General features: G+C 37.5%; 1 pseudogene across 1 annotated transcript; it reads left to right on the plus strand.

Moving 5' to 3' along the window:
- The first annotated feature begins 19269 nt into the window (after positions 1-19269).
- On the plus strand, positions 19270-19781 carry LOC309870516 (large ribosomal subunit protein eL30 pseudogene; annotated as a pseudogene). Its single transcript has one exon. The product of its transcript is annotated as a large ribosomal subunit protein eL30 pseudogene (transcript).
- Positions 19782-20018: the final 237 nt, after the last annotated feature.

Genomic DNA, 20018 nt, shown 5'->3' on the forward strand with positions numbered 1-20018 from the left:
AGGCATCTATACCCTAAGAAATGTAAATCAGACATTCTGTTTATTCAGAATTAGAACATCTTCTGGGTTTCTCCCTACAGTGAATTATGCCTTAACCTTATGTACTAAATTATTTACTCCCACCTATCAGCAGGTTGGCAAATGGAACTGTGGAGGAACCCTTACATGGTCAATGGTTAGCTGTCCTCTGAACCATCATGAATATACAGTGTGTGGAATTAGGTATATAGTGCCGGAAGAAACTAGATGTCAGGGCTATGCAAACGTAAGATGAGGGTCTAAAAAAGCAATAAGTAAACATTGCCTGTCCTTCTGAAGACATTTTTTTTTTCAGACATACCATTTCAAGGGACAGGGTTAAGGTGAGGGTTAGGATTACAGACTCTAACACTAAAGCAAATGAACCATCTTTTATTTGTACAGCCCAAGGAAAAGGATTCTGAATCTTTCCCCCTCGTTTTATTCAAATCAATGAACTAGATAGGAGAGCCGTCTAAGAATTCCGGTTGTTCATAATTTCTAGTAGAGAGAAGATCTGAGGAATTGGACATTTGTGAAAGGAAAGCTAGCAAAGGACATGAAAGCAAAGCTTCAGGAAGTGGTCTAGATAGTGAGCTTTGTGATCCAATACGCTCTCAGTCCTTCAGGTCTTCTCAGCTTCTCTTTGAGGCTGTGGAAGAATTTGCTGTACTTCAGTCCTCCCTCCCTCCAGCTTTATATGGGGTATGAATGACAATTAAAAACTATATATATTCAGGTTGAACAACATGGTTTTTTAGAAGGTATAGAATGTGAAGATTTAATTTATATATACATTGTGAAATGGTTGCCACAATAAAATTAATGAACACACCCATTACCTCCCATAGTCTGTCTGTCTTTCTTTCTTTCTTTTTTTCTTTTTTTTTTTCTCTCATGCATGTGGCAAGAATACTTAAGATCTACTCTCTTTAACAGATGTTACGTATACCATAATCACCTATGGAATGAGAGATAATATTTGCAAAACATACATCTGACAAAATATATAAGCCACTCTTACAACTCAATAGCAACAAAACTTCCAAATAAACCAATTAAAAAATGGTCAAAGGACATGAATAGGCATTTTTCCAAAGAAGATACACAAGTGGCCTACAGGTATAGGAGAAGGTGGTCAACATCACTAATCATCAGGGAAATGCAAATCAAGCCCACAAGGAGACATCACCTCACACCTGTTAAGATGGCTGTTCTCCAAAAGAGAAGAAATAATGAGGATTGATGAGGATGTGGAGAAATGGAAACCCTGGTACCACTATTGGTGGCAATGTAAATTGTGGCAGCCGCTATGGAGACCAATATGGCAATTCCCCAAAATATTAAAAATAGAAATGCCACTTGATCCAGCATTTCTGGGTATCGATCCAAAAGAAATGAAATCGCTATTCTTTGATCATGCTGAGATCCTGCGCTAAGCTTCCGGGATTTGGCTTTTGCTGTCCTTTTGCCAGGAATGCTCTTTCCCCAAATCCCAGGCTGGGTCTGTCACTCTCTTCATTCCCGTCTCAGCTCAAATGTCTTCTCAGAGAGGCCTTCCCTCGCAGGTGCCACCGTCTGCTTAATATTTTCACTAGAGCATTAGAGACCCCAGAGACTAGCGTCTGAGTTGGCATATCCGTATTCACAAATATTTGTCTCTGCCACTGAACGTGAGTTCTAGAGGCAGCGGCTTTGTCCAGCTTACCGCCACACACCCCTCCTTGTCCACACCAGGAATGAATGATGGAATTCAGAGTAAAGCCAAAAATGTTGTAGAGCTCTTTGACTATAAGAAGGAGATACTTACTTTTCAAGTTAGAAGCACAAAGAATCTACTTCTGGCTTTAACATATATGAATAAGATCAGGTGAGAAATGCAAATTGTTATAATAGACACCTCATGGGGAGTTGTATCAGAATAAAGGCCCAACTGGGGGAAAAAAATGAATCTTAAACTCCCCAAATCTAAATCAGAAGCATACCCTGGACCTGAGGCTTCCTAGGCAGGCAGTCAACATCGTCATCAGCATCACACGAACATATGCTTATTGAACAGTGAGGTGTACTTCTCTTCTGAGGATACCTACAGGCAACAATGCCTGCAAAAGAAAATGAGCAGGAGAAACTGCCTGAAGATTACGGGGACCTCTTGGCTCCAGCCCTCTTCTCAGTCTCATTTTAGTCTCCCCAAGCATATGGCACTAATCTCTCATTACCTCTTGAAAATACTCCTCCCTCTTGATTTCTATTAAAATACTGAAGTTTCCTATTATTTGTCTCCTGAGCTATTTTATTTATTTATTTAGTCTTTATTTATTCGATGGACAGAAAGCACAAGTAGGCAGAGAGGCAGGCAGAGAGAGAGGAAGGGAAGCAGGCTCCCTGCTGAGCAGAGAGCCTGATGAGGGACTTGATCCCAGGACCTGGAGATCATGACCTGAGCGGAAGGCAGAGGCTTAACTCCCTGAGCACACGCTCCCACCTGAGCGTTTTTAAAAACTAGCTCCTCTTCCTCTGTTTTCCCGGTAAAAATTGATGTTCGCTAGAATTCTACCCTTTGTCCTCTTCTCATTCAGTGTCTACTTAGGGGAGGAGACTCAATGGTGCTGCTGCTGATTCCTTAACATAATGCTTGTGACATTTCTTTCTTTCAATTCCCAGGCCCAAATTTCCTGCAGTTACAAGATAATCTTTGTATTGATTTTCCTTTAGGCACCTCAAAATTCGTACGTTTCAAACCCAATCTGTTATATATCATTTTTTTCCCTCCTGCTTTTCTCATTTTAGGTTCTAGTCATCTAAGGAGCTGTCTTCTTGTCCCATATCTTGCCAGCTATCGTCTTGTTATTCTCCTCCTCCCTTTTTTCTGGGTCACTGCTCAGTTAAGACTTTCATCATTTCCTACATCGGGTAGTGCAGTAACTAGCATGTCTTCTCTCCTCATGTCTCTGGTGTCACCAATTCGTTTCCTTCTGTAAACTTTCTCCATTTATTCCCCTAGAAATAATGTCCAGTTTCTTTAGGAAGGCATAGAACTACTCCAAAAATCTGGCCCCAGAATATCTTTCTAGCCTCATTTGTCGCTACACTCTCCATACAGCCAGCCCATTAGAGGATCCGGATCCTTTGAACACTCCTTGAGCTTATTTCCTCTGTGCCTTTAATTATGCCCTTCTCTTGGTCTGTGTCCCTTTCCTTGATTTTTCACAAAGAAATCCCATTCACTGTTTGAGACCCCACTTAAAAATCTACGGTGAAGCTTCTCTCTTCCTTTGAGAGCCCATGACTCTTTCTCCATTGATTTCATTCTTTCTCCCTTTCTGGACTATAAACCCATGAAGATCAGCTGCCTTACTTGTCTCTCATTATAGCCCTCATTAGCATGTAGTGTAGTGTCTTGACTATAGAAGACACTCAATAAATATTTCTTAAATAACATATGTTGTATGTTTTAGGTTGAGAGTAAAGAGCTCATTCTAAGTGATAGATGATAAACAATGGAAGATTCACCCTTCTTGAGTTTGCAGGATGTTATTTATAAGCTCTTCATGTTTAGCAAGGTGGTTAAGATCTGGACTATGGAATTTAGCAGATACAGGTTAGGGTACTAGTTATGAAGGATAGACAAGTTACTAACTTCATCTAAGCCTCAACTTATTTACATATAAATTGAGCATAATATTCCTTATCTACTGTAAGATGGTTGTGAAGATTGATGAAATATGAATGAAAGTGCTTAGCACAGTATCTTGTGCATAGTAGGTTTTAATTAAAGCTATTTATGTTTGTTGTTATTCCAAGCCTCTAAGTAGTCATGTCCAGTCCTAAGATCTCTTCATATTAAATATTAGCTGGAGAGCAAGCTTTCCATGTAACTCCTTTCTGTGTTTGAAAATAGATTAGATACATCTCATGATATAAAGTCCTTGGTTATATAATTCCTCAGTATGCCTATTGTCACTCTTGCCTTTTGTCTTCAGTCTTTTGAAGAAGCAAGACGATAAGTATAAACATTAATTGTGACACAAACAATACTTGTTAATGTTATGAAAATAAAACAAGTGTAACCTGATGTGGATTACAAAGATAACCCACAAAAGTCACAAATGTTGTCCTCTTCACTTTCATTTTGAACAACCATTTGAAGCTAAATTAATTTAGATTGCTGAAATATAATCTTGGCTACAGTTTCTGGCATCTTAAAGCCAAAAGTAAAATCACAGTTTAATTGGCTTCCCTGACTTTGGCAATGGATAGTATGATAGATTTACTTAGGAAATTCTGACATTTTCAAAAGAATCCTGATTTGTTTTTTAGCAGTCTCTTAAAGAAAAAATTTAAACTTGGGAAAGAGCAAGAGAGATAGAGAGGGAGGGAGGGAAGAATGAGAGAAGTATATATTTTGGCTTAGGACAAGTATAATTTTTGGATAAGAATTTGGACTGAGGTGATGTTTGTGAGACGATTTAAGCTTCATGAAAGAAAACTGGCATTATAAGCATAGTGTTATTATCTGCGTATGTGTTTATGTGGCATCTATCAATATGCTGTAAAAAAAATTAGGAAGAGATATTAAATGGATGTTATTGAACAGGAAGGGTAATCAGATGAACATGCTGAGAGCACTGCATCCTGGAGGTTCTAAGGAACTCTCAGTTTTCTAGCCAAGTCCTCCCTTCTGCCCAGGAGTATACCTAAGGTCTGTGAGGGTATTGCTGATTTGGTTTATTTAAAGGTTTCCCACAGGTAAAACCCGTTGGTTGATTTCAGTGTATAATAGTCTTTGCAGGGAAAATTGCTTCCACCTCATGAAAATTCGAGCCCTCTTAGTCATCATCTGTGCATAGCTGCTATTTTTGTACCTCTCTCTTCGGAACACCCCTGTGTTCTTTGTGGACACATTTAACAATTGCTGTTAAAAAGTAATTAGACTTAAAAAAAAAGTAATTAGACTTATTGTGGTGATCATTTCACAATATACACAAATATTGAATCATTGTGTGGTATACCCAAAACTAATATAATGTGTCCATCATATCTCAATAAAAAGTAACATACACAAATGCAAATATTTAAAAGAGTATGGAGATGCACACATGGGAAAGGAAAGTGTTTCCTTTCCTCATCCTCATCGGACCCTGCAGAGAAAGCTTTTTGGTCTTAAGACCCTTTAGGTTCTTAAAAGTTTTTGAAGAACCCAAAGAGTATTTGTTAACCTCTTAATATTCATTGTATTAGAAACTTAAACTAAGAAAATTATGAAATATTTGTAGTTCATTTAAAAACAATAATAAACCCATCGCATATTCACATTTAAGAATGCCATTTACCAGCAGATGTGTCCACAGAACCTAGCAGTTGCCTACAACATGGTAATTATTCAGTAATTCTTGACAATAAATATTTGCCCTAAAAACTTTTATTCTAAGGCCCAAGAAGATAATCAAATACAGATTTGCCCAAGAAGAGTATATTTCAAATGACTGTCAGGCTGGAATATGTCTTCCCACATCTTGATTTTTCCTTCAACTCATTGCTGTAACTCCTCCGGTCTCTCTCCAGAACCTCATGTTATTCTCACCCGGTTAAGCGAATAGCAGCCTTCAAAACAATAATATGAACACTGATTGCGAAAAGCTGATATTCTTTCATTCAGCAAATAGGCATCATGTTCCTCAGACATGAGGCATGGTGCTAAACACTGGAGGTACACAAATGGACAAAACCAACACTACTATTCCACTCCTCCTGTCCTAGTGGAATGAAACCAATGAATAAATACCCAAAATGTTAAAAAATAAATTAAAATGCCACTTAATTACAAATGTTGAAAGAGATTTTCTGTGGTAGTGAGAATAGTGGTTTTGTTCTATGTTTTTTGTAACTCTCTTTAATGTCTGGATTAGCACATGACAGGAGGATTCTCATCTCTCATTCTGTGTTCAAACCATTGCACTATTATCCATCATGTAGCTTCTAGAAAACTTCACTGTACAGTGATGACAAAGGGAAACTGAAAAGGGCCAGTAATATTTTGGTGTTATTACGAAAGGAGTTTTGACCTTGTAGCTCCCCTAAAAGTGTGGGTTCATGGGGGTCCTAGGATGTATTTGGAGCATCGCTGCCTCAGACTAAATAATTTGGGGCCATTTCCAGGTTTGTATTTTCTGATGATCACAATGGTAGTGTAAATTATTGTGCTTATACCTCTTGTTTACTTTATACCTAACTTTCTATCTAACTTCTCCCTACTGTGTAGGCTGTTTCCTAACAAATTTTGGACATTCCTCTTTCCTTCTAGCTACCTGAGTGAACACTTTGGTGGGCTTCTGTGTCCTCACCTCCATCTCTTCTTCTACCTTCTCCTTTCAAAACCTGCCAACTCTACCAGCCTTTACACAATCAAGTTTTCCAGTATTTGGATTCTTTGCCATTGCTATAAATAGAGATTCCGTGCTGTAAATGAAGACTTTCCATTTCTGTAAATTGGATTTAAAATGGAAAATAAAATGTGATAACTGTGTAAATATTTCTATGTGTAAAATTCCTTAGAAAAAGAAATAGAATCTTACATCTCTAAATCTATAATGTTTAGAAGACGATGTTCCAGCATAAAAGTCAAATAAGTTCTTTTCTCACATGCTTATTGCCCCAAACAATGACATTGCAATATGCTTCTTATTTGGGCCATATATTTCTTGTACAGTTTTTAAAATTCTTCTTTGAGTTTTTAATTACCTCTTGTGGGTTTTTTTTTTTCCTCCAGAAAGAACTTGTGAACCTTAAAAAAAATAAAAAACAAAAGATTTTGTTCCTAAGATAATTCCATTTCTTAATTATGCTACGTGCCGGGTGAACCAGTTTGTGTCCTAGGCATGCTGCAGAGACATAATTTTGGGTTCTCTTGGATTTTATTCTTTCTTTTTGTTATTTCCTTTTTAATTTAGCTATAGTGCATCTTCAAGTAACTTTTTTTTTTTTAACCTAAAGGGAGATAAACACACTGATTATCTGTATGCACAAAAATATCTAGGGACGCCTGAGTGGCTCAGTGGTTTAAAACCTCTGCCTTCGGCTCAGGTCATGATCTCAGGGTCTTGGGATTGAGCCCCGCATCGGGCTCTCTGCTCAGCAGGGAGTCTGCTTCTTCCCCCTCTCTCTGCCTGCCTCTCTGCCTACTTGTGATCCCTGTCAAATAAATAAATAAAATCTTTTAAAAACACATTTATAATTTCTTCACTTGATTGAAAATTTGGCTAGGTGCAGAATTCTGAGTTGAAATAATTTCTTGTGCTATCTATGAAGACATTGTTTCATTAGTTTCCAATATTCAGTGTGGCTGATGAGAAATGTGACACTGGTCAGATTTTTCTTTCTTGTGGATAACTTCTTTGTTCCTGTGAATACTTTATGGTAGTTTTGTCTTCCATTCTTAAGTTTTGTGAGTATATGCTCAAGTTGTGATTTTGTTTATCTTGCTTTAACACTTTAATGTGAAGACTTCTCTTTTCACTTCTGGTAAATATTATTCTGTTTTGGGGTCCCTGGGTGGCTCAGTCAGTCAAGCATCTGCCTTCAGCTCACATCATGATCCGGAGTCCTGGGATGGAGTCTCAAGTGGGGTTCCCTGCTCAGTAGGGAGTCTGCTTCTTCCTCTCCCTCTGCTCCCTGCCTCCCACCATTCTTGCTCACTCTTTTGCTCTGTCTCTTTCATTCCCTTTATCAAATAAATAAAATTTTAAAAATATATTATTCTGTTCTTCTTCTGATTATTGTTATTATTTCCCTTCTCAATTTTATTTTTTTCTGTTTCTGGATTTTTTAACAAGAAATTGGATATCCCTGATTGAGTCTTTATTTTTTGTCACTTTTCTCTCATATTTTTAAAACTATACCTTTTTTCTTTACTTGTACATTATGTAAACTTTTTCTTCCAACTTTCTATTGAAAATTTATTTTGGGTTTTTGATTGTTATTTTCCAAGAGCTCTTTCTCCTTATTCCTTTTTAAGATTTTCTTTATATATTAAGAAAACCTTTCTTAATATGTTTGATGATATTAATTCAAATTTCTCTTGATTGGATCAGAATTATTTTTGTTTCTTCTGGGGTCAGTTCTATGTGCTCAGCTTCACCCTTCTCTTTGATATGCCAGTCTTCCTCAAATATCTGATGACCTTGGTTTACTATACATATTTGTGAATGAAGAATAAAGTTGATTTATATAGATAAATGTTTTGTTGTTCACCTGACTTTACCAGCCCTTGTCCTGAATGATAGTTGACTGTGTTCTGTGTAACATGGACAGCTTATTGGCTGCTCTATCTCACTCTGGGTTGTATAGCTTGGGACAGGAAGGCAGAATTCTTCCCCTTCCAGCCTCATAGAAGACTTGCCAAAACAATGAAGGCCCTACTATGCAGCTGTAGTCTAATCCCTTACTTGGAAGCCCTAATCCTTCAAGGTAGATAGTTCACTTTCTTCACAACATAATTTCCTGCTTTAGTTTGGGTACATATGACCCTCTTGCACACGAAGGTGTGGGAAAGTCAGCCAATGCAGGTATTCAGCAAAGAGATCTTCAATCAGTTGCCCGGTTTTCTCTCTTTCTTTCTTCTTATTCTCTCTGTCTCTTCTTACTTCTCTCGCTTAGATTGGGATAGGGTGGGGAGAGCTCAGCAATGATGTCTTTTCTTGTGAATCTCCAGGGTTGTATGACCAAAGTTTGTTAGTACACTTTTGGCTCCAGTTAAGTGAGGTGGTCATTAGGTTACCTTTTAGCCTGGTCCAAATGACAGTTCTGGTCAATTCTCATTCTCTAGTTATACATAAAGAAGATAGCTTTGGGTTCTCATGGCACCCAGATGGGAATGTAGGCAAAAACACCTAACTGACCAGTTAATTGGTGAAACATCCTGCTGAGGAATTCTTAAATGGTCTGCATTTTATGTCTCAAACATTATCTGAGGAAACCTGACACACAGATTTTCAACCTTGGCTCAGTTAGAGAGAGTTGTGGAGTCACCTAGAGGCACAGGGAAGGAACAAGTTGATTCAGTGAGTGCACATGTTACATTTTCATAACAACCTTTTAAAATGACCCTCTCAATGATGTACATAAGCCTTTATGAACAAAATACGAATAGTTGCCAAATGATATTTTTAGGAAGCATTTAGTGAGTGCCAGAATGCCTACAGGACACTGAGGGGAGAATAACAAATGCTGCACTTTATTGATGTCAGCAATAGCTTGTAAACCTCAGACATGACTTCACACCCAGAGATTGCTTCACTGCCCAGAATGAAAAGCCATTTTCAAGGGAACTCCTGGCATCACTTTTAAGAGCACGTTGTGCCTGGCCATACCACGAGGCTTTGTGTGAAGGGCAGCGGAGCAACAGCTGGTGAGTACATAAGCCTCTCACTTCTGGAGGTCTGAGTCCATAACTTAGCCTTGCTCTGGCCACAAGAAAACATTTACTTGGTTCATTCTTTCCCTGCTTAGCCTCATTAGAAAACCACCACACCATGTGGCTCGGTTTGTTCCAACTGGCAGTGTCTGTTGAAGAGGAGGCCAGGGGTTGGGTAAACAGGCCCTGGCGAGGTGTGCTGGCTCTTCTGAGAGGAATTCTGTCTGCCACCTGCCTGGGCTTGAGCTTCCTTCAGACCAAATGCTATTAATTCTTCTCTCTCATGAACATTACATCCATATTAAACCTCTGTTTTATCTTAAAACTAATTCATTTGGCGTTTGCTCTTCAGAAGTTGGAATTAATAAAGGTTTAAAACACAAGGTAGATTGGTAAGAACTGACTGATGAGACTATTGACTGGGACAGGGTTCCATATTTGAAAACATTTTGTTTTCATTTCACCAGGGTATTCAAGGACTTTCTCATGCATTACTGTAATTCCTTTTTGGTGGACTGAAAGTAAGGTGTGGGTGTTTAAGGTTTTCCATCTGAGACTTTAAAAATATTGGGAAAAGTACAAGTGTTTTGCCTTAAGGGAAAAATAGGGTTATTGGTTCTGTAGGATGGAGAGACAGTGACAAGTCCTGTCCTTTCTGCACCATGAATGCCTTCTTCTTGATCTGAAAACAGTCTGAATCTAGCAATGTTTTAGATTTGAGTAGAAAGTTCCTGAGTGGGCTTTTCTGCTACTCCATGACAGAGTCCCTCACAAGTTGAGCAGTTCCTCACTTTCTGACATCTCGTGGCCACCACCAGACACACCCTCCTCTCTTGCCTCTCCCCAGCCTGGCTGCTGCTGTCAGGCAGGAGCATAGCGGCCCTTTCAGTTTTAAAAGGGTCTTCAAACTAGCCTCAAACCTCCAAGTGCTTTATAGAAATTTAAAATCTTTTTCTGAAAATGGTGTAGTAAATTATACATTGTCATGAAGTCAGACCAAAGAGCCAGTGATGAAGAAACCTTTTTAAATTTGGAAAAAATTAATTTCAGCATTTTAAAGTAATACTTCGTGATTGTCCCTTGACAGACAGTTTTTTTTTTTTTAAGATTTTATTTTATTTATTTGATTCAGAGAGAAAGAGATAGAGATCACAAGTAGGCAGAGAGGCAGGCAGAGAGAGAGAGGGAAGCAGGCTCCCTGCTGAGCAGAGAGCCCAATGTGGGGCTGGGTCTCAAGACCCTGGGATCATGACCTGAGCTGAAGGTAGAGGCTTAACCCACTGAGCCACCCAGGAGCCCTGACAGACAGGTTTTTAAAGTGAGGTGTAAATGACCTGTCATTCACTGTGCTGCTCCAATTCTGCCATTTGGAAGGGAGAGTGAAAATATTTAAGAAGCCAAGATTAAAGAGGAAAAATCCCACACACATTCTAACTTAAAGGATACAGAATCTCTGAGGGCTATATTCTGTGATCTACTAGAAGCAAAGAAGTAAAGATATAAAGTGTGTTTCTACCAGAAATCTAAAAGATGAAAGTGTTTTTGGGGAGGCTTGGTCTCTAAATGGTATTTTCAGCTTCTCCTAGCAGAGTAGAGGGGAGCCTGGAGAGGGAGAGCAATCAGAGTTCACCTTAAATCTCACTTCTTTCCTGGCAACTTTTGTCACTAGAGAGTCCCCAGGGATTACCACGTTTCCCTTTTTGAATTTAGAACTCTACCTCACGCTTCTTCAAAAAATATTTATCGAACACCGTCTATCTACCAGCTACTGGTCTAAGTGTTGGGGACAGATACAGTGCTAAATGAAGCAGCTATGGTGTCAACTTGCAAGAAGTTATGTGCTAGTGGAAGAGACAGTCTGTGTGTTCTGGGTTTCACCCTACATGACACAGTTTCACAAATGCTCTTAGAAGAGTTGAGATGCTCGGATCTGAGATGAAGGGCAGTTTGTGACTCATAGTAACAGCAGTAATAGCAGGTCCAGAGAGTCAGAGTTTATGGGCAAGTTCTCCAAGCCCCAGTTCCCATACCGTGAATGTGAAGAGAGTGAGATGATACCTGCCTGTGTGGAAGAGGAACGCTCCTGTTCAGGGGTTTAGGAGCCCGAATCCATAATAATGGGCAGCAAGCCCACCTGTGCTTTGTTTTGGGGAGAGACATTATTTTTATTTTGCTGGACAGTTAACATACCTGTCCTTTCCTGCAGAGGGAGACCCTATCTGTCTTTCATGACTGTTCATTATACAAACATCCTTGAGAAAGTGGTCTGGAACAAAGAGCAGCCAGTACCTCATTTGCAAGACGTGCAGAAACAGGAGAGATCCATGGGAAATTCTTGCGCAACAGTTCAAAGCAATGACTTGATTTGTCAGAGTAGAGACAGCCCTGCCTACAGGAGTGAGAAGTAATTTTTTTCACATGCTGCCTTCTGGGGCGTATGGATGTGACCACAATACTAAAAAGGGCATTTTTTTCAGGTGGATAGAGGAGGAATAGGGCTGAGCCAAGGAAATCTCTGATGTGAGAATTCAGTTGGCAGTTCCTAGAAACCTTCACGGTCCTATGATAACAAGAAACATTAGTTACACATCTCATGGTTAGAAGTGTTGGGCTGCAGGTGTCAACCAGGCAGGCTACCAGGGTGACCAGACATCCACCCGGGGCAGGGTGGGGAGGGGAGCCACTTGGAGGAGAAATGAGAGCCAGTCATGGAGTAATTGCATTTAAAAAAAAAAAAAATCCTGTTTTTGAAGTGAATTAGCCTAAATAAGTGTCTCATGTTGGCCAGGATTTATTTTATTTAAGCCTGATACACAGGAATTTAGAAACAGCCATATGGATTTTCTTGAAGGTTGGTAAAAACAAAATGTGTTTCTAAGCTGTCTGCCAAATTTCAGCCTTAGTTAATTTTTATGGATGAGTTTTAAACTCCTAAAAAACAAATGTATAATAGAAGTGCTGACGTAGAAACAGATTTGACTATAAAAACGTGCAGTGGAAGCTGAAATATATATCATAGATTTTTTTTGCAGGAAAAATTTGATAAAGCTGAATTTGATATAATAATAAATTTGAAGCAGTAGCAAGATGTAGTAAAAATAAGAAAATAATTATTGTTGGTGGAAAGAATGTATAAAATGAATTAAAATGTCTCTTAACCAGAAATTCAGGAATTCATGGCATATATTTCTTGAAATGCTTGGTGCATATGTGTCTGGAGTTACTAATTGACCTTAATGCAAACTGTCTTTGAATTTTTGGACCTCCTGTCTGAATTCTTTCTCATTAGTAGTGTTAAATTAGTAGCTGGAAAACTAATTCTCCAGGCTGCCTGGGAGAAAAGCTATTATGCATTTAATTAAAACTTAAAAAAATTTAATACCGATTTTCCAGCATACATATGGCAAACATTGGCACAGGGAGTGTAGAGAAGGGGGATTAAAATTAAAATTAAAGTTTTACCATGTTCTTTTGTATACATTATTATGTTTGGCCCCATTTAGTCCTAACTATTACACTTTGCATAGAATTGTTATACTTTTTTTTTTTTAAAGATTTTATTTATTTATTTGACACACAGAGAGAGAGAGATTACAAGCAGGAAGAGCAGCAGGCAGAGAGAGAGAGTAGAGGAAGCAGCCTCCCTGCTGAGCAGAGAGCCCGATGTGGGGTTCGATCCCAGGACCCTGAGATCATGACCCGAGCTAAAGTCAGAGGCTTTAATCCACCAAGCCACCCAGGTGCCCCATAGAATTGTTATACTTTTTACAGATGGAGAAACAGAGAGTGAAAATCAGTGATTGTCTAGAGCCGAATAGCCAGTGAGAGCACAGAAAAATGGATTTTCGAAAAATACCAACTTGGTTCTTCCTGAAACAACATAGTTATGTAAACAGCTTATTTACTTGGTGGGATGGGAATTCTAGTTTAGATTACCATGATAATGGAACTATCGCCATTAAAAAAATAAGAAAAACATATGGGTAAACAATAGCAGCAATAATGCTCACACACACACACACACACACACACAGCTTTCTGTAGCTCAATTTTGATTTAGATCAATTTTGCCAATGCTACAGAAATGAAGGAAAAAAGAAAATTAAAGGAAGAAAGGATGCCAGGCAATGCCTCAGATTCTTTTTGGACCTTACCTTCTGGCTTATGGTAACCTCAGAGTAGGATCAGAACTGCTGGAAGATTTAGGATTCAAACAGTGACTTTATTTTAAGAAATTATACATTCTATTTTGTTGTAAAATTACGGGATAAACTTTAGGAATTTGTTCATTTAATAAATGTAGTCTAAGAAAGCAAATGGTTTTAACGAGGAGATCAATTTTAACTATTCAGGAGACAAGTAGATACATTAAAACAAATTTGATTCTAGTCCATACAATTTTGAATTACTTCCCTTTCTAGTTTAAATATATACAAACTTTAAGACTGTTCTAGTACTAAATATAATGGCAACTGACATTTTCATGGTGAAGAAAACTTCACCATCAAATGGATATTAAATTTGCAATAACTTAACAAATAAAATTAGAAAACCATTTCTGTATTAACATAATTATGAAGTTTATGATCTTTATGCAAAGAAAGTTGAAATCAAAAGGGATATGATATAACTGCTCTTTTTATGCACAGAGAATAATGACAGTCATAAAACACAAAATAATATGAGACCACGGAGATCCATTCAGCCTGTTTCTATTTCTGATAGTGACCAAGGGATATATTCGCAAAATCCATTCTTTTAAGCAACCACTGTGGTAAACTTTTAAATGGAAGCTTCCACACACTACCACTTCCTTAACCTCTCCCTCCATATACAAATATAGATAGATAAGTTTAAAAGGAATCATTTGCCTTATTCTGAAAACTTGTTATGGGAAAAAGTAGAAGGAAGTTGAAATTTAATGAGGCTTATGGGATTTTTTGTGAAGTTCAAAATACTATTGTGACTATTTGTGTGGTTCCCTACCCCCAAATACACACTCTACCAAATACCCAAGGGCTTAAAATTTCACAATAGATTTATCACTTTGTGCTTTAAGATGTCTTTGGGTCATTGAGAATCTCTCTGGGAGTAATAACACCCAGTATGACACATGGTGAGTGTCCAATAAATGTTTTTAAATGGAAACTTTATTACCTTCTTATGGGGATTAGTTGACATCCAAGTGAGGTTAAATTAGGTTCTCAGTTAAGATAAGAGGAGCAAATAGAGAGTACTTCAGACGCCAGGAGTGAGGAAAAGGAAAATGAAGAAAGAGCACACATAAAACTTTGCTTAGTTTATACCACTGAGGCTTTGTCTTTCCCATAAATAATTTGTCAGAACTTACCTTCTCTTCATTTTATTCTTCCTCATTTACTGATTTTTTCTTTTCAGATCCTCCTGCTCCTTTCCTTTTCTTTCTCATCTCTCTCCTCCTAAAATGGATTTAAAGTTGTACAAAAACATTAGAATCGTAGGTATCAGGGCACCTGGGTGGCTCAGTGGGTTAAAGCCTCTGCCTTTGGCACAGATCATGATCCTGGGGTCCTGGAATCAAGCCCCGAATCAGGCTCTCTGCTCAGCAGGAAGCCTGCTTCCCCCTCTCTCTCTGCCTGCCTCTCTGCCTACTTGTGATCTCTGTCTGTCAAATAAATAAAATCTTTAAAAAAAAGAATCATAGGTATCATGAAGAATGAGTAATTTGTGCTGATGATAAATTAGAATTATTTCATTAGGTCATGCATCAAGTCAAAATTTTTTCTTCTATATATTTCTCTGTCTTTACTATACTTATCTGCACTGTTCTTCAGGATATTTAGGGATGTTAAACACTTTTGAAAATAGTGAAAATAGTGTGCATTTTATTTTGTGGAATTCATAAATGAGCAGCAAACTTGTCTTATTATTTTTTAAAATACCAGGAGTTAGCATTAAATAAATCTTTATTGAATGTCAAAGGGTGGTGAGATCACTACTTAATATCTGAAATAAAAATTCAATACTGAATTTGTTTCTTATAATAAGGGGGTTCTATATCAATTGCACATAGTGGCTCTGAAAAGAGTAGATGGTTGATCTTATGTAGGGTTTTTTAACACCAGGGGGTTCAGGGATTGGCAGACTTTGAGAGGCTTAAGTGGGTTACATATCTGTTTCAGCATGATTATTCAGGTGAGATGGTTGTTGATTGGTTGGCATTCAGAGGCTTGTTTCTTAGAGCAAATCTGTGTCTCATTGGCTAACTTTCAGAAGTGAGGAACCGTGATTGACTGGTTAGCTTGTGAAAGCTAATTGAGGCAAAATTGTCAGTGGTCAATTGAGTAAATTTAAGAATGGTTCTAATGGCTACTTGCTACCATGGCTAAAGAACACTCATTCTTTTCCTTAAGATCATGTAAACATTTTTATTTGCACACCCACATTTTGGTCCTTATCCAGACAAAGCTGCAGGAAGATTGCCAAGATACTCACTACTGTTGTTTATTCTCATGAAGGCGAGATTTCATCTTTGCTCAGCATGTTTTCATTTTTTTTTGTTTTTGTTTTTGTTTTGTTCGTTTTTGTATATTTAAATTTTTAATTTATCTGACAGAGAGAGACAGAGCAAGAGAGGGAATACAAACAGGGGGTGTAGGAGATGGAGAAGCAGGCTCCCTGCTGAGCAGGGAGCCCAATGTGGGGCTCAATCCCAGGATGTTGGGATCATGACCGGAGCTGAAGGCAGACACCTAACGACTGAGCCACCCAGGCGTCCCCATCCTGTTTCCTCTTTTTTTTTTTTTTAATTTTATTTATTTATTTATTTATTTATTTAAAGATTTTATTTATTTATTTGACAGACAGAGATCACAAGCAGGCAGAGAGGCAGGCAGAGAGAGAGGGGAGGAAGCAGGGTCCCTGCGGAGCAGAGAGCCCGATGCGGGGCTCGATCCCAGGACCCTGGGATCATGACCTGAGCCTAAGGCAGAGGCTTTAACCCACTGAGCCACCCAAGCGCCCCCTGTGTCCTCTTTTTGAATCATTTGTTAAATCATCTGTTTGGATAGCGGCTGTACAGAATCATTCAAGACAATAGACAACAAATATTGAATAACTGACACAAACTAGTATAACTGGAAGTGTTATAAAAAGCCCAAAAAGACACCGTGGAACCATGACGTAAGATTTCTTAGAGCTGGTGAGGAAGGCTAACTTCAGAAAATCGGGATACTTTTTCTTTTAGCTTAGATATAGATTGTTCCATTTCAGCTGTAGCATTAATCCAGGTATAACAAGAAGTAGAAACAATGATGTAGCATCCCCCCAGTTGACCAACATAAATAAGTAAATAAATCAATAAAACACACATAATAAATAAGATCCAAGGCTGTTGCATTGAGTTAAGGAATCAAATTGGTTTATTGTGTCCTCCTTGTCTGGGCTTATTCATTACTATGGAAGAGAGGAAACAAATATTTTTGGTGGCTAAACCAAGTTGTCTTGCTGTTGTTGAGTCATTATCAGGAGAGTTATTATTTATTTTCTCTGTTATTATTTGCTATATGTTTATTAAAAAATACAATGGAGACTAAATAGATTTACTAGTCTGATTTAAAACAAAAAGAGAAAAAATATATACTAGATATGATAAAAGAAAATAAATATAGATGATATTGAGATTAATGAAATTTTAAGAATGTTATGTACAACTGTCTGGTTATAAATTAGAACTTCTTTTAATTTGAGCATAGTTGATGCACAATGTTACATTAGTTTCAAGTATACAACATAATGATTCAACAATTCTGTCATTATTTGATGCTAAATTAGAAATTTTGTCACATAATTTGTTAGATAATATATCAAGCAAAATATAAATACCAGTTTTTATCAGAAAAGATAGAAAACCTAAATGGACCAATTGCTGTAGAAGAAATTAGAAATGTTGTTATAAAAGGTTGTTGCACAACATGCAGTATTTTAAAACACATGAGACCCAGATTGTTTCACATCTGTGTTCTAGGAAACATTCAGGGTCTTTTGAGGTAACATTTAAAAAGAGGTAATCCATACATAATACAATTATTCAAGATTATGGGAAAACTACACACATCATTTATAAAGCTAGCATAACCTTAATATCAAACTCAATAATGAAAGTATAAAAATTACAGACTTAGACCTATACAGCAACTAAAATTTATCAGTGTATTAAAACAATAATATACGAAGTAAGTTTTGTTCCAGGAATGCAAGGATAGTTCAACTAAAAAAAGCCAGCAACAGGGGTGCCTGGGTGGCTCAGTGGGTTAAAACCTCTGCCTTCGGCTTGGGTCAGGATCCCAGGGTCCTGGGATCAAGCCCCACATCAGGCTCTCTGTTCAGCAGGGAGCCTGCTTCCCCCTCTCTCTCTCTCTGCCTGCTTCTCTGCCTACTTGTGATCTCTGTCAATAAAAATAAATCTTAAAAGGAAAAAAAATTCTTTCTCTCTCCCTCTGTCCCTCCTGGGTCACACACTCTCTCTTAAAAAAAAAAAAAAAAAAAAAAAGCCAGCAACATAATCCATTTCATTATCAAATGAAAAGAAGAAAAAGCATTATCATTCTATCAATTCTGTCTAAAAAGAGAAAATTAAATCAAACTTATTAACTACATTCCTAATAAAAATGCTAAGAAAAATAGTGACAGAGAAAACTATCACAAGAGAATAAGGATCCCTAATCAAAAAGTTCAATTATATGCTTCTTAGTAAAATATTAGAGTTATTCCCATTAAAAGTGATATTAACACTAGGACACTCACAGTTTTCCTCATTATTAAATGCTATTTTGGAGGTTCTAGACCAAGTCTTCAGACAAGAAAACAAAAAAATAGCATAACTATAAAAAAATGGCAAATATTATTTGCATGTAATAGCAATGATTCTACTAAAGACATTAGAATTTGGTAGAGTAGCTGGATATGATTAGCATAAATATAGATCAATTTGTCTTCTCCATATTATAATCAGAACAAAAAGGATACATTTATTTTTATATATTTTTTAAAGATTTTATTTATTTACTTGACACAGAGACACAGTGACAGAGGGGACACAAGCGGGGCAGTGGGAGAGGGAGAAACAGGCTTCCTGCAGAGCAGGGAGCCCAATGCAGGACTGGATCCCAGGACCCTGAGATCATGACCTGAACTGAAGGCAGATGCTTAACCAACTAAGCCACCCAGACTCCCCAAAAAGGATGCATTTAAAAGAAGATTTCAGACTATGTGTGGACAAAATGTTATTGAAGTTTCTAAAATGAAGAGACATGCTCTGTTCTTGATTTGAAAGAGTTAGTATTATGGAAAAATCAGTCATTAAAATGAATATGTAAAATCAATTTATATATGTTCATTTAGAATTTCCACATGTGCTTTTTAAAATTAGACAAAACAACTCTGAAGTTTATATGGAAGAACATATGTTGTAGAATTAGCAACAATTCTAGGAACAATGATGATGATGGTGGGATTCTTGCATTACTGGATATCAAAAGTTACCATGAAGTTGCTATAATCAAGCCTGTACTGTTTGGCACAAAAATAGATGAGTATAAGAGAACCAAATAGAGAGACTGCATATATAGTGGAGCCTAATATAGCATGAAGATGACATTTCCATTCAGTGGGGAAAATGCATGGTATATTTAATAAATGGTGCTGGCAGAGCCAACAATTTTGTCGGGAAACAGAAACCTAGATTCTTATGTGATGTAATATACAAAAAAATTTAGGTATATTAAAGGCTTAAGCTATCAATAAGAGAACAAAAAAAAAAGGAAGAAGAAAATTAAAAAGGAAGAAACACCAGAGACCTTAAAGAAATAGTTAGGCGGCTTTCCTTTCTCTCTCCCGGCCATTTTGGCGGCTGCTCTTGGTTGGGGCCGTCCCGCACCTAAGACAGGAAGATGGTGGCCGCAAAGAAGACGAAAAAGTCGCTGGAGTCCATCAACTCCAGGCTTCAGCTCGTTATGAAAAGTGGAAAATACGTGCTGGGGTACAAGCAGACTCTGAAAATGATCAGACACGGCAAAGCGAAGCTGGTCATCCTCGCCAACAACTGCCCGGCCTTGAGGAAATCTGAAATCGAATACTATGCCATGTTGGCCAAAACTGGTGTCCATCACTACAGTGGCAATAATATTGAATTGGGCACAGCATGTGGGAAATACTACAGAGTATGCATGCTCGCTATCATTGATCCAGGTGATTCTGATATCATTAGGAGCATGCCAGAACAGACTGGTGAAAAGTAAATCACACGCAATTTTTCTTTAATAAAACTGGCCACAGCTTGTTTAAAAAAAAAAAAAAAAAAAAAAAAAAGAAATAGGTAGGCAGATGATTACAGAAAACAATTACATTTCTCTGAATGTTGAGCTATATCACAAAAAAGTCAAATGATAAATCCAGAGAAAATTTTTCCAGTAATAATGGCAATGGTTATTATCACAAACAATTAAAGTATTGCTAGATACTGATTAACAAAAAGGCAAACTTAATAGAAAAAGAATAGTAATAAAGTTAAATGTCCAATAAATTTTGGAAGTATGATCAACTTCACTAG

Source organism: Mustela nivalis, assembly GCF_964662115.1.
Source record: "Mustela nivalis genome assembly, chromosome: 7".
Taxonomy (NCBI): domain Eukaryota; kingdom Metazoa; phylum Chordata; class Mammalia; order Carnivora; family Mustelidae; genus Mustela; species Mustela nivalis.